Below are 14,252 nucleotides of genomic sequence, written 5' to 3' on the forward strand. Positions count from 1 at the left end.
GAAGTGGGTTATTTATATATTGGGCTGCAAAACCCGAGAGAATTATACTTATAAGTGAACCTGAACTGAAGCGTATATGTGTTCTGCATATCGCAGTGATATTCCTTTCAAGTGATAAACAAGAAGACATTTGGAATGTGAGCTATAGAGCCCTTGCAAGACTCAAAGTTTATTGCAAACATTTAAAATTGCAGCATAAGTTCCAAATTTTATGGAAATGATCAGATATTCTCTTCGTTACCTACCCGGGCCAAATAGCTATAAAAGGTAATACTCCTTTTTCAGATACTGCCTGGAAACTTTTCATTTAATGTTAATTATTGTTACTTTTTATTTTGATGTTGACAGGACGGAATTTATAACAAACATTAAAGATGCTCCCAAATATCTTAATATGAAATATGGAAAATTGAAGAAAGCAAACAAATTTAAGAACGTCAGAGAAATAATTTGCCTTTAACCTAATGATTTTGATTAAAGAAAGCAAACAATGATCACAAGAAGTAGCTTATCAATTAACTAAATATATTTACAACACAAATCAATGTCAATAAAAGATCAACTTTATCATTACAACAGGGACATAAAACTGGAGTACTTGTCTGCAGCTGAATGTATGGACTCCAAAACAAAGGAGAAAGCCGGGATGAGTGGCCTTCTGACCTCAACTTGGCAGGTTCGATCCTGGTTCGGTCCAATAGTGTTTGAAGGAGCTCAAATAAGACAACCTCGTGTCGGTAGATTTACTGGTACGTTAAAGAACTCCTGCGGGACTAAATTCCGGTACCTCGGTGTCTCCAAAAACCGCGAAAGTAATTAGTGCGTCGTAAAGCCAATAACATCATTATTAACAAAGGAGAAACTGATTAATTAGAAAAGAAGGAAAGGAAAGTACTCAGAGAGACTAACGAAGATAATATTTGATCATGTCGATGAAAATCCCAAAACACGAAGTCGATGGTTCATCGAAGTGAAACGGGATATGGCTGAGCTGGGTACCACAAGAAATGAGATATTAGATAGAGCTATTTTCATACAAAGGATTCAGGAGTTTGGGGAGGTTAGAGGAAAAAGAAAATCTGTCTGGATGGAGGAAAGAAGGAAGAAACATAGTGAAAGAATGAAGAAATACTGAATATTCAGGGAAGGCAAGGAGAGGAAGAAAATCTTGAAGTTAATTTACGTTGTCCACAGCAGGCCAAGAATGAAAAAAAGAGAAAAGAAACAAGAAGTTCCATGATCAATGACCATATTCTGTAAGAAATTGTAAAACGTGACTGGAGTGGGCTAACGGTTAAGATGCAAAAATGTCTGGAGAGCAAAGTGTTAACATATTAACAGAGGAGTATGGACTATATCTCATAGTTTTGACCTGGAAGTTCACGTCCCTGAGATTCAGATTATATGTAAATCTGTATGTAGCACAACTTAAGACCATCATCATTTTAAACAATAGGATAGAACTAAGTTTCCTTACTCTTTTGTTTATTTGCTTTTCCCTACACATATCCTTAAACGAGTCCTGAACGGGCCGCAGGGGGGCGTGTTTGATCTATACCCAATATGGTGATAATTGAAATGCTCAAATAGGTCTACGCCATACGCCAGTCTTGTGTAGGGAGAAAATGTCGGCATCACGGTATCTACGACAACCGCAATAATAATAATAATAATAATAATACTAATAATAATTTTTATTATTTATAAATGTATTAACAAAAGAGAAACTAATGAATTAGAAAAGAAGGAAGGGAAAGTACTCAGAAAAGTTCTTGGTCAAAATGAAAATGGAGAAAATGGAGCAATAAAAGACTTTATTTCAAAATTGAAAAGCTTTCAGGAAATATCGGAAAATGGAGGATTAAATTATTATTATTATTATTATTATTATTATTATTATATTATTATTATTATTATTATTATTAATCGAATCTTGACGTACCAACAAGGTTTTTGAAATAACGTAGTGGTGTTCCATCAACGTGAACACTGGCTCCTGCGATTTTAACTAATATAGAATTTTCAGCCTATGACTAATATCAAGTGTTTTGATCCTGGAATAACATTAAATGCTTGACCGTACTGACGCAGTGTTACGATTTTTCTTATATTAACATTATAATATACCCAATTTTTCTTTTTTTCTATGTGCTTTACGTCGCACCGACACAGATAGGTCTTATGGCGACTATGGGATAGGGAAGGCCTAGGAGTGGGAAGGAAGCGGCCGTGGTCTTAAGGTACAACCCTAGCATTTGCCTGGTGTGAAAATGGGAAACCACGGAAAAACATCTTCAGGGCTGTCGACAATGGGATTCGAGCCCACTATCCCCCGGATGCAAGTTCACAGCTGCGCGACTCTAACCGCACGGCCAACTCGCCCGGTACACATTTTTGTACAGTTAGTAGTCGTCATACTGAGACTGCGAATTTTTAACAAGAAAAATACATGTTTAAAGAGGAGTGGGTGAGATCGAAGGACGACTTGTGGCCTTAAGATGGACATTGATGTGCAATCTGGTGAGGTGTTCACAGTTATTGCTTCACTGACTACATGATCTGCCGTTACAATGTGTGGGAGTTAATTTTACTTTCATCATCCTAATATACTCCATGGCAACTCTCATTCACGTAGGTTACTACCGCAAATTCTGGAATTTCAGGAGACTGTATGAATATTATTTACGTAACTCATACGGATTTAAACGTGAGATCTTCGCCATTCTATGAAAAGCAGACGGTTCATAGGTATACTATATGGCAACTTTTTTTTTTTTGCTATGGGCTTTACGTCGCACCGACACAGATAGGTCTTATGGCGACGATGGGAAGGAAAGGCCTAGGAGGTGGAAGGAAGCGGCCGTGGCCTTAATTAAGGTACAGCCCCAGCATTTGCCTGGTGTGAAAATGGGAAACCACGGAAAACCATTTTCAGGACTGCCGATAGTGGGATTCGAACCTACTATCTCCCGGATGCAAGCTCACAGCCGCGCGCCTCTACGCGCACTGCCAACTCGCCAGGTATATGGCAACTTAAGAGGAAAGGAAGACATATATAAAGTAAAAGCTCACGTTATTTCGGATTCAGTTTATTTTTCAGGTCATTGGTTGGTATGTGCTTAAAATTAAATTTTTGTTGTCATATCAAGAAGGAAGTACGTACAATCAAAATGAAAAAGTCAAGTGATTGATTGACAGAATGACAATTGATCTCATTAACATAAGAAGGTCGATGGCAAAAGAAAATCTGTCTAGACGGGGGAAGGAACGAAGAAATATAGTGAAAGGATGAAGAAATACTGAATAGTCAGGGAAGGCAAGGAGAGGAAGAAAATCTTGAAGTTAATTTACGTTGTCCACAGCAGGCCAAGACCGAAACGCCCAAAGTCTCACGCGTGCAAATTGAGGCGCAGTGTTCCTGTGCACAGTGCATCGGTCCTATTCGGCTCGGCTCAGCTCGGACCAACTCTTCGTCTCAGGGCTACTTGGCTAAGCTCGGCTAAGCTCGGCTCAACTCGGCTCGGATTTGGAGCGCTACATAGCAAGTGAGGAAGAGGGAGACAGGCGGAACGAGCGAGATAGACGTGGGGAAAGAGAGAGACAGCGCTATTGCTCCAAATCTAGGAATGGGGGTCTGCACTCTCGTCAACCAAGCGAAGTAGTTTTTTGCACCGTGCACAGTGCATGCACCAGGTGCATGCACTTTTAGAGGCCCTGCTTTACATTTAACGAAAATGGAAACAGACAAGTGAGTAAATCACACTTTAATAAACATGCATGAGGAATTGCCAAATACCGGGTGGGGAACATGAAACTGGACCGGAAATTATTTAGACTGACGCGGAGTTGACCCCTGTTAATGAGCAGGAGAACTGCCCATCACCGGAAATGCTGGAAAGCCGTGATTTCGATGCACCAATCGGTTGCTGCCACATGCCTGCGCGTGCATATCTCCTGCATGCTCTGTCCCGAACACCACGGTTTTTCATTACGTGCGAGTGAGTGAGAGGAACAGACGTGTTTGGTGACCAGTTGAATGTAACAGAAAATGGTGCTCATATTAAACAGCGCATGTTCATTGCCCATTGTTATGCGAAGCACAATTCGTGGAAAACCTGTGCAGAACGGTTTGCGCAAGAGTTTAAGCCTGGAAGTGTTTTGGCAAAACCTCCATCAAAGTCTCCAATGCAAAACTTAGTGGCAAATGGCGTGAAGCGGACTCTGTAGCGAATAAAAACCGTAACTACAGAAAAGAGTTCGAAAACCAGAAAACATTGCACGAGTGAAGGAAATCCTGGAACGATATCCGACGAAATCTCAACGCCGTTTATTTGCGCAAGGGGGAATTAAAAGATTGTCGTGCAGAAACATCATCTAAAACGGGGCCTCTCAGGGTGCACTGTACATGGTGCAAAAGACGACTTCGCTTGGTTGACCAGAGTGCAGGCCCCCACTCCTCGATTTGGAGCAATAGCGCTATCTATCTCTTTCCTCACGCCTGTCTCGCTCGCTCCGCCTATCTCCCTCTTCCTCACTTGCTCCGTAGCGCTCCAAATCCGAGCCGAGTTGAGCCGAGCTTAGCCTAGTAGCCCAGAGACGAAGCGTTGGTCCGAGGCGAGCCGTGTGGGACCGATGCACTGTGCACAGGAACTCTGCACCTCAGTTTGCACGCGTGAGATTTTGGGCGTTTGAGAGGCCCTGATCTAAAAGAACCTGCATCTGTATCCGTAAACATTTACTGTTGTACATGCGTTAAGACGTGCAGACGAACCTTTGCGTGTTGAGTTCTGCTGGTGGTTTTTGAGTGAAGTAGAATCAGGACTTTTGAACCCTTTGTTTTTCATTTCTTCAAATCAGGCCATTTCTAGCATCTTCAATGATGTTCATTAACAAGGGTCAATCCCGGATCAGTTCTATTGTGAATATTTTCCGGAGTATATCGTTGTGCCTGAAAATATCTCTACAGTATATGACGATGTTGTGGGACAAATACCGACCTGCAGCACACACATAATTAAGAACAAGCATTTTTTTCGTTCACCTCGCGCAATATCGAACCTTACATGACAGGCACAGTTCTAAGCTGAAATATTTCGTAGGCCTATAACAATTTGTCTAGGCGCAACGGCGATGTATAACGATAAAGAAATGTTACCGAAATATTGGTAAATGGTACAACAGGGTGAATGTCTGGATCCTTGATTGAATGGTCAACGTAGTGGCCTTCAATTCTTAGGTTCCCGGGTTCAGTTCCCGACCGGTTCAAGGATGTTATCGGCATTTGGTTAATTCCTCTATCTTCGGTGCTAGGTGTTTGTGATCATCTTCACACTACCAAGCACCACAGAAACTTGCAATAGTGAATATATCCCTCCACGTAGGGTTGTCGTCAGGAAAGGCCGTTGTACCAACTCCAGATATAAAGGCCAGGAAAGAAGTACATCGACAACTACAAGAATGGTAATACATTTAAGTGCTAAGTCTAACACAGACAATTATATCCCATCTACAGGATATGCTCGAACATTTCTATGAATACATCCAATAATTAATATTAGTTAATTTGTTTCTTACAGTCGAATAAACGGAGATTTGAGGAGCAGTAACCGAGCTCGGTAGCTGCAGTCGCTTAAGTGCGGCCAGTATCCAGTATTCGGGAGATAGTAGGTTCGAACCCCACTATCGGCAGCCCTGAAGATGGTTTTCCGTGGTTTCCCATTTTCACACCAGGCAAATGCTGGGGCTGTACCTTAATTAAGGCCACGGCCGCTTCCTTCCCACTCCTAGCCCTTCCCTGTCCCATCGTCGCCATAAGACCTATCTGTGTCGGTGCGACGTAAAACAACTAACAAAAAAAAGAGGAGCAGTAAAAAGGACGGCTGCAGAGGTTATAACATCAGCACAATTATACGCTTACATTTGCGTTCCCAATCTTTTAAACCAAGTCACGGGCAGTTTCAAGATGAAAAGTCGTGTTTCAATGATAAAACTTTATATATCTTCTTAGTTTAAGCGGAATCATACATTTTTCTTAAGATAAAGATTCCTTTCAAATTAGTACACAAGAAAATGCGTTTCATCACTTTTAGCTTTTAACTCGCTTTATGGCAAAGTATGTGTAATTTATCAGCCAACTCTTGGTTAATCACAAGCAGGAAATACGCTACTAGATCTACTAGCGTATTAGATTAAAATAGGTTCTGTTAAAAACTACCAGATATAGGCCTATATGAAGTAAATTGGTGTTAAAATATCATCTATGAAGTATGAAAGATAAGCCTGAAATCCTTCATCCTCAGACATATAACTTAGAAACCCAGAAATATTAGAGAATATTTTGGATTAAATCTGCTTCAAGTCTACAATAATAACATGCTTGGTTTGTAAGGGAATATTTAGATGCCTATGTTTGTATCATCATCGTCATCATCATCAAGGATATATTTATAGGCGAAGGAAGCTGGACACTAGATATTCCGATATAAAATCAGGTTCCATGTGACAATCAGCTGAGCTAATCGATCCAGCTCCGCGCACCAGCCCCTGGCGTCATGGTTCGCACTTGACTGCTATCGCATGTCCGCTCCTGAGATTTTCCTTATGTGGTTATATTCTTTAAATAAGTGGTCTTCTTATTTTCGTTCTGTGAAATAGTGCACAGTGTTTAGAGTAAGTACGTACAATTTCTCACAACTGATCCAGTGTCTAAAACAATTCTTCCGAATTCCTTCATCGTCCTTCAGCATATATTTGTGCTGTTAAAATCTTGCTCTAGTTTCAATTTGAAAGTGAATTTCCCCCCTAAAATGCAATCAAGGTAGTTCACAAAGTTTATAACCTAGTAGACCTGATCTCTATCCATGGAATCGGAAGACTGATCGAGATCGATTACCAACTATCAGCCTTCCTCCATCATAATTCTCCAGGACCCAACTTAATTAAGTTAACTTACCAACATCCAGAGCATTCTACCCTAATACTTTTCTCCGCAATACCTGCATTCTATCACAGCTACCGAATTCACCTAAGTAATCGACATATAATCTTCCCTTGTTTCATCCTAAAATGAAAGTGTCTAGTTTCAAAACAGGACATTCAAGGCGGTAGAGGATTTATAACTTGCATCGATTAGGAGTGAAGCCGAATTTTGCAGAAAGAAAGAAAGAAAGAAAGAAATAAAGAAAGAAAGAAATGTTCAAAGCTCTTTTCTAATAGTGCACATTATGCATGTAACAATAGAAAACAGCCGTTCCGATACGGGAATACATTAAATCTCAACATACACCAATGTTGCAGCAAGTGTAATTATACCAGCCTTCTTTCATTAAAGGAGTTCAATCTCTTCTCTTACTATAGTTTTCTGCATTATTTCTACCATCATCTGTCACAAGTAGATACCAATGCAACACATCCTAAGAATAGTTATTGCATGAATGAGACGAAATTTTCTGTTTCAATATGTAAACTAAAACTTCTGGCCAATTTCCATCTGCTAAGATTGCCAAAGAAGAAGATGGGTGCGGTTGTCGTCAGATAACCTTCCGTGGATCCCAGTAGTTGGCTTAGAAGGTAGAATGAGATCATTTTAGTAATGTTAAACATCACAATCACCGACTAAATTTACCTCTCAAATAAAGATCCACAATTGGATGCGCTTTCACGGTAATATATTACACATACTTAAATGGCACTGACCTCCACTAGAATCGAACTTACCGAGCTCGATAGCTGAAGTCGCTTAAGTGCGGCCAGTATCCAGTATTCGGGAGATAGTAGGTTCGAACCCCACTGTCGGCAGCCCTGAAAATGGTTTTCCGTGGTTTCCCATTTTCACACCAGGCAAATGCTGGGGCTGTACCTTAATTAAGGCCACGGCCGCTTCCTTCCCACTCCTAGCCCTTTCCTGTCCCATCGTCGCCGTAAGACCTATCTGTGTCGGTGTGACGTAAAACAACTAGCAAAAAAAAAAAAGAATCGAACTTGCGATCGTATGGAACAGAAGGGTACCGATTAACCGACAGAGCTACTGAAGTATGTTCCGGCTGCACAGGTATTAAAATAAGATCAGGAGAAAGGCTTTATGTGTCTCATATCGTCGTTGCGCCCAGAAAAAGCGTATTTCAGCTTAGAACTCTGACCAGAAAGATTCTGTCATCCAAGGTTCAATACTGCAAGAACTCTATCAACAAATTTTCGTTCTAAGTGATATACAGGCTATCTCGTATAAACTCAGATCGAACACACGGTGTTTGTACGCTGCACTACGACACCCTGCCTCAGCCGAACTTCGTCGCGCGTCGCCGCCCTGCTTTAAGAGTGTATGAAATCTTACCTTATAAAAGATGGTGGAAGGGCCGTCCTTCCTGGGTTACACAGGCAATGTATCTGGTAACCATATTCTTGCTGACGCGAGTGAGTTCTGCCACTGTAATGTTTCTGATTTCATTCGTAATGTTTTCTTTCTGTTCCTCCAATGTGTGAGGATTCGTTGGATACACGTTTTCTTTCAGTTTACCCCACAAGTAAAATTCACACACTGTTAGATCTGGAGAACGAGGGGGAAATAGACCAGCACTGATCACTCTGTCTGCAAACACTTCCGAGATTGTAAGAAGGGTATCTTCTGCTGTATGAGCAGGGGCTGAATCTTGCTGAAACCACCAAACGCGATTTTTCTTCCTCGGTTAACCGATGGAAGAACGGTGTCAAAATGTCATCTTGGTATCTCCCTGCATTTACTGTCGTCTCGAAAAAACAGGCCCAATTATTCGTCTTGCACTAAGAGCACACCAAACACCAATCTTCCTGTCATAGTGAGGGACACAATTAGGATTTTCTGCACACCACTAGCGCGAGTTATGACTGTTCACACGACCATTAAGATGAAAGCAGAACTTTTACATACGAAAATACGTTGTTGCAATGATAACTGTCTCACCATGTTAACAGCTGAGATTCACACTGGCGACTGATGCTCGCCAGATCAAACACGTGCAGGCTGCTTGCAAGGTTAAGAACTATGCGTGCGCCTCCCGTTCTGCAGCTGCCGTAGCGCAGAGTACAAACACCGTGCGTTCGGTCTGGGTTTATTTGAGAGACACCGTACATCCCTCCACATGGAGCTGGCATTGGAGAAGGAATCCGGCCATAAAAATGCACTTAGTCCATATAATTATAGTATCGACTCCAACTAATCGAAAAAAAACACGCCATGAAGATATAATTGTGGTGCAATTTGAACACTTCCAGGATATTCATTAGAAGGCGGTTTAACCGAAGAGTATTACCGAGAAGATTACTAACCAATCTGCTTTTGTCATATGTGCGCGCTGCGAGACGTGTATGTGCAAGAACCATGCACTGATTGCAGGATTGAATATTTTCTGCAAGTATTCATGAAGTCCAGCAAGTCAAGCTTTTCGGCTGGCCGCTAAGCGTAGCCCTACGGTTCAGGGACGGAGCGAGTTGGCTGTGCGGTTATAGTCGCGTAGCTGTGTGCTTGTACTTGAGAGATGGTAGCTTCGAATCCCGCCGTCGGCAACCTTGAAGATGGTTTCCCGTGGTTTTCCCATTTTCGCACCAGGCAAATGCCTGGGGCTGTACCTTAACTAAGACCACGGTTGCTATCTTCCCACTCCTAGACCTTCCCCATCCTCCGTTGCTGAAAACCTTCGATGTGTTAGTGCGACGTTAAACCACTAGGAAAAAATGTTCCAGGTAGCCCCGGCTTCGATTCTTGGACGGACTGAGGATTTTAGCCACTTCTGGTTAAATGAGGTTCCGGCTCCTTGCTTAAATGGTCATCATAGTCACCAGAGGGCCCCGAGTTCGATTCCCTGCCTCGGTCGGCGTATTTAACCTTAAATGGTCAATTCCCCTGGATCGGGGACTGGGTGTTTATACAGACTGGGCAAAATAAAACTGACCCGGAAAATATTTACAATAGGACTAACGCGGAATTGAGCCTCGTTAATGAACATCACAGAAGATGCTGGAAATGGCCACCGTTGACGTCGATGCAGTGCACCACATACAAATCTTCAGATTATGCAACGGCTTTTCGACGTACTGATGGGAATTTTCTTATGCTTAATGACACGTGTTCTGTGAGTTCACATAGCCTGACAGGCTGAACCAGGCCTCATCTGAAGAACTGAAAAAGTCCTGACTCCACCTCACTCAGCAACCACCGGCAGAGCTCAACACGCGAAGGTTCGTCTGGACGCTTTAACGCATACACACCAGTAAACGTTCAAGGATACAGATGCAGGTCCTTTTTGATGATGTTTCGATACGACGATCTCTTTAATTCCCACTTCCACGGTTAAATTGCGTTGAGAGTTTGTCGGACTTCGTTTCAGGCTTCTCTTCACTCGTGCAGTGCTCTCTGATGTTCTAACGCTTTTCGGATACTTACGGTTTTTTATTTGCTACAGAGCCCGTTTCACGCCATTTGCACAGTACTGTAAGTTTTGCATAGGAGACTTTGTTGGAGGTTTTGCCAAAATACTTCTAGTCTTAAACCGGGCGAGTTGGCCGTGGTGTTCAGGGCACGCAGCTGTGAACTTGCATTCGGTAGAGAGTAGGTTCGAACCGAACTATCGGCAGCCCTGAAGATGGTTTTCGGTTGTTTCCCTACTTTCACGCCAGGCCACGGCCGCTTCCTTCCCACTCCTAGGCCTTTCCTATCCCATCCTCGCCATAAGAGCTATCTATGTCGGTGCGACGTAAAGCAAATTGAAGAAAAACCTCTTGCGCAATCAGTTCAGCACAGATTTTACACGAATAGTGCTTCGCATAACATTCGGCAATGAACACACGCTGTTTTATCGTGAGCACCATTTTGTATTGCATTCAACTGGTCACTATAAACGTCTGCTCCTCTCAATCACTAACTCACACGTAATGACACGCTCGGGAGATGCAGACATGTGACAGCAACCCATTAGTGCATCGAAATCACGCTTTCCAGCATTTCCTGTGATGGCCAGTTCTTCTGTTCCTTAACAAGGGTCAATTCCATGTCAGATAAATATTTTCTGTGCCAGATTTATTTTGCCCACCCGGTACTATCCCCAGCATCATTGCAACTTGCATACCAACACTTACCTCCACTGCAATAACACGCAGTTTCCCATGCACGGTAGTTACCGCCCACCCTCGTCGGAGGGTCTGTCGTACAAGGGCTGCACCAGGCTAGCAATAGCCACACAAAATTTTTACCTTATTAGGGACTGAGTGTTGGTAATGGTCATAATACACATCTCTTCATTTACATACAATACACCACACCACCAGCCTTCATAGAAACACGCGCACTCAGAGTTGGTGTCAGGGAAGACACTGGCCGTAAAACTGGCTTAAAGCATACGAAGTGATGACACCAAGTAATTACGAAAATAATAATAAGATCCTGAACTCCAATATGCATGGCATTAAAATTATTTAGCGCTATAATGATGTTAAGGATTAGCCTTCCGAAATAATCCCCTAAAACCAAACCAAACCCCATGGCACTACAGCCCTTGAAGGGCCTTGGCCTACCAAGAGACCGCTGCTCAGCCCGAAGGCCTGCAGATTACGAGGCGTCGTGCGGTCAGCACGACGAATCCTCTCGGCCGTTATTCTTGGCTTTCTAGACCGGGGCCGCTATCTGACCGTCAGATAGCTCCTCAATTCTAATCACGTAGGCTGAGTGGACCTTGAACCAGCCCTCAGGTTCAGGTAAAAATCCCTGACCTGGCCGGGAATCGAAGCCGGGGCCTCCGGGTGAGAGTCAGGCACGCTACCCCTACACCACGCGGCTGGCGAAATAATCCCCTGGTTTCATATAATTATTTGTATTCAAGTTTCTACTTTAACTTTGAAAGATATATCAATGTTATTGGTTTTACGTCGCACTGACTACCTTTTTATGGTTTTCGGAAAAAATGAAATGGCGTATGGCTTTTAGTGCCGGGAGTGTCCGAAAACATTGATTTGACTCTCGTAGGCGACCTGTGCGTCGTGATGAGGATGAAATGATGATGAAGACGACATATACACCCAGTCCCCGCGCCAGCGAAATTAACTAATGATGGTTAAAATTTCCGACCCTGCCGGGAATCGAACCCGGGACCCCTGTGACCAAAGGCCAGTACGCTAACCATTTAGCCATGGAGCCGGACTGGTTTTCGGAGATACCGAGTTGCAGGAAATTCCGTCTTACAGGACTTCTTCTCTGTGCAGTTAAATCTACTGTCACAAGGCTGGCGTATTTGAGCACCGGAAATCGAACCCGCCACCCCTTAGGCTCAGAAAGCCAGCGCTCTACCATCCTAACCACACAGCTCAATTGCTGTCATAGTCCATAGCAGCTATACATTTTGATAAATTCAGTACATAAACGCTGAGTCGTTACAGTTAATGCCCGGCTCCATGGATAAATGGTTAGCGTGCTGGCCTTTGGTCACAGGGGACTCGGGTTCAATTCTGGGCAGGATCGGGAATTTTAACCATCATTTCACTGGCATGGGGGCTAGGTTTATGTGTCGTCTTCATAATAATTTCATCCTCATCACGACGCGCAGGTCACCTACAGGTGTTGAATCAGACGACCTGCACCTGGCGAGCCAAAATTGTCCTAGGACACTCCCGGCACAAACGCCATACGCCATTTCATTACAGTTAATACATAATTATGAACAAAAGTTTCGAATGAATTTGAGGCCTTTGATTTTGGTAAGTCGTTGGCTGTATGTTCACAAAATAGCACGTTAAATCCCGACCACCGGGTTAAATGACTCAGAAGTTGGCGGGTTCGATGCCAGCTGAGCCTAAATGTGATTGAACCTGCTCAAATACGTCAGCCTCGTGTCGGTACATTTACCGACACGAAAAAAAGAACACATGTGGGACAATAGTCTGGCACTTCAATGTCTCCGAAAACCGTAGAAGTAGTCAGTGGGATAAAAGACAATTGAATCGGTTATTCCAGAAACCATACATGTCCCTTTTCGGGAAAAATAGATGTAATACATATTTGTTAAAAATATATGTATTCTCATCTTTCAGAGAGAAAGCATACATGTCCGCCTTATTATAAGGCTTTTACGGGACCTTGGAAATTTTCTCCTGGCCTACTGTTAATAAGCAGGACATCTCTGAGGAACTTGAGTAACAGGCATGGTAAGAAATCCTTTTGGCGTTACGGTTAACAGGGAGGATGTCCGTGAGTAACTGTAATAAGTGATATTGTTAACACGAAAAATGATCTGAATTTTGACTTTAATGTTGTTTTATGAAGAGAAATTTAAGGACGAAACTTAATTAATTACCAGGCGAGTTGGCCGTGTGGTTGGGGGCGCGCAGCTGTGAGCTTGCATTCGGGAAATAGTGAGTTCGAACCCCACTGTCGACAGTCCTGAATATGTTTCTCCGTGCTTTCCCACGGTCGCTTCCTTCCCACTCCTAGCCCTTTCCTATTCCATCGTCGTCATAAGACCTATCTGTGTCGGTGCGAAGTAAAGCAAATTGTAAAAAAAAAAAAAAATTACATAATTTAAGTGTGATGCCGGCCCCGTGGTGTAGGGGTAGCGTGCCTGCCTCTCCCCCCGAGGCCCCGGGTTCCATTCCCGGCCAGGTCAGGGCTTTTTCTCTCGACCGGAGGGCTGGCTCGAGGTCCATTCAGCCTACGTGATTAGAATTGAGGAGCTATCTGACTGTGAGATGGCGGCCCCAGTCTCGAAAGCCCAGAATAACGACCGAGAGGATGCGTCGTGCTGACCACACGGCCCCTCGTAATCTGCAGGCCTTCGGGCTGAGCAGCGGTCGCTGTGCAGGCCAAAGCCCTTTCAAGGACGTTTAACTGCCGTGGGGTTTGGTTTAAGTGTGAAATATAGTGTGCTTAAATGTTGGTGAGCATTAAATAACCTCATTTTTTATGTTTTTAACTATCATGAGATTATTTATTTGAGAAATCACGCATGCCCAGTAACTTTCAGTCCCCATATCACTCTTTTTTTGAAAACGTATTTAAATAATCAGAATTATTACAAAATATCTGATAAATAATTGGTATAAAAACCAGACACACATTCCAACATTAGAAGCTGTAGGCAGTTGTTTCCACTTTTCTCAAAACCAGTAGCAGTGTACTACTACTACTACTACTACTACTACTACTACTACTACTACTACTACTACTACTACTACTACTAAAATGTTTTCATTCATCCCCTGAAGGGGGAGGCGGGTCTCTTAGACTGTGACGC

The 14,252-nt window shown here is 43.0% G+C and overlaps 1 protein-coding gene across 1 annotated transcript in view; it reads right to left on the reverse strand.

Annotated features, from left to right (window-relative positions):
- The window catches only part of tfc (triforce), a 581,513-nt gene that overhangs the window by 38,848 nt on the left and 528,413 nt on the right, over nucleotides 1–14,252 (reverse strand). The window lies entirely within an intron of this gene.

The sequence above is a fragment of the Anabrus simplex genome, chromosome 2 (genome assembly GCF_040414725.1).
Source record: "Anabrus simplex isolate iqAnaSimp1 chromosome 2, ASM4041472v1, whole genome shotgun sequence".
NCBI classification, from domain to species: Eukaryota; Metazoa; Arthropoda; class Insecta; order Orthoptera; family Tettigoniidae; genus Anabrus; species Anabrus simplex.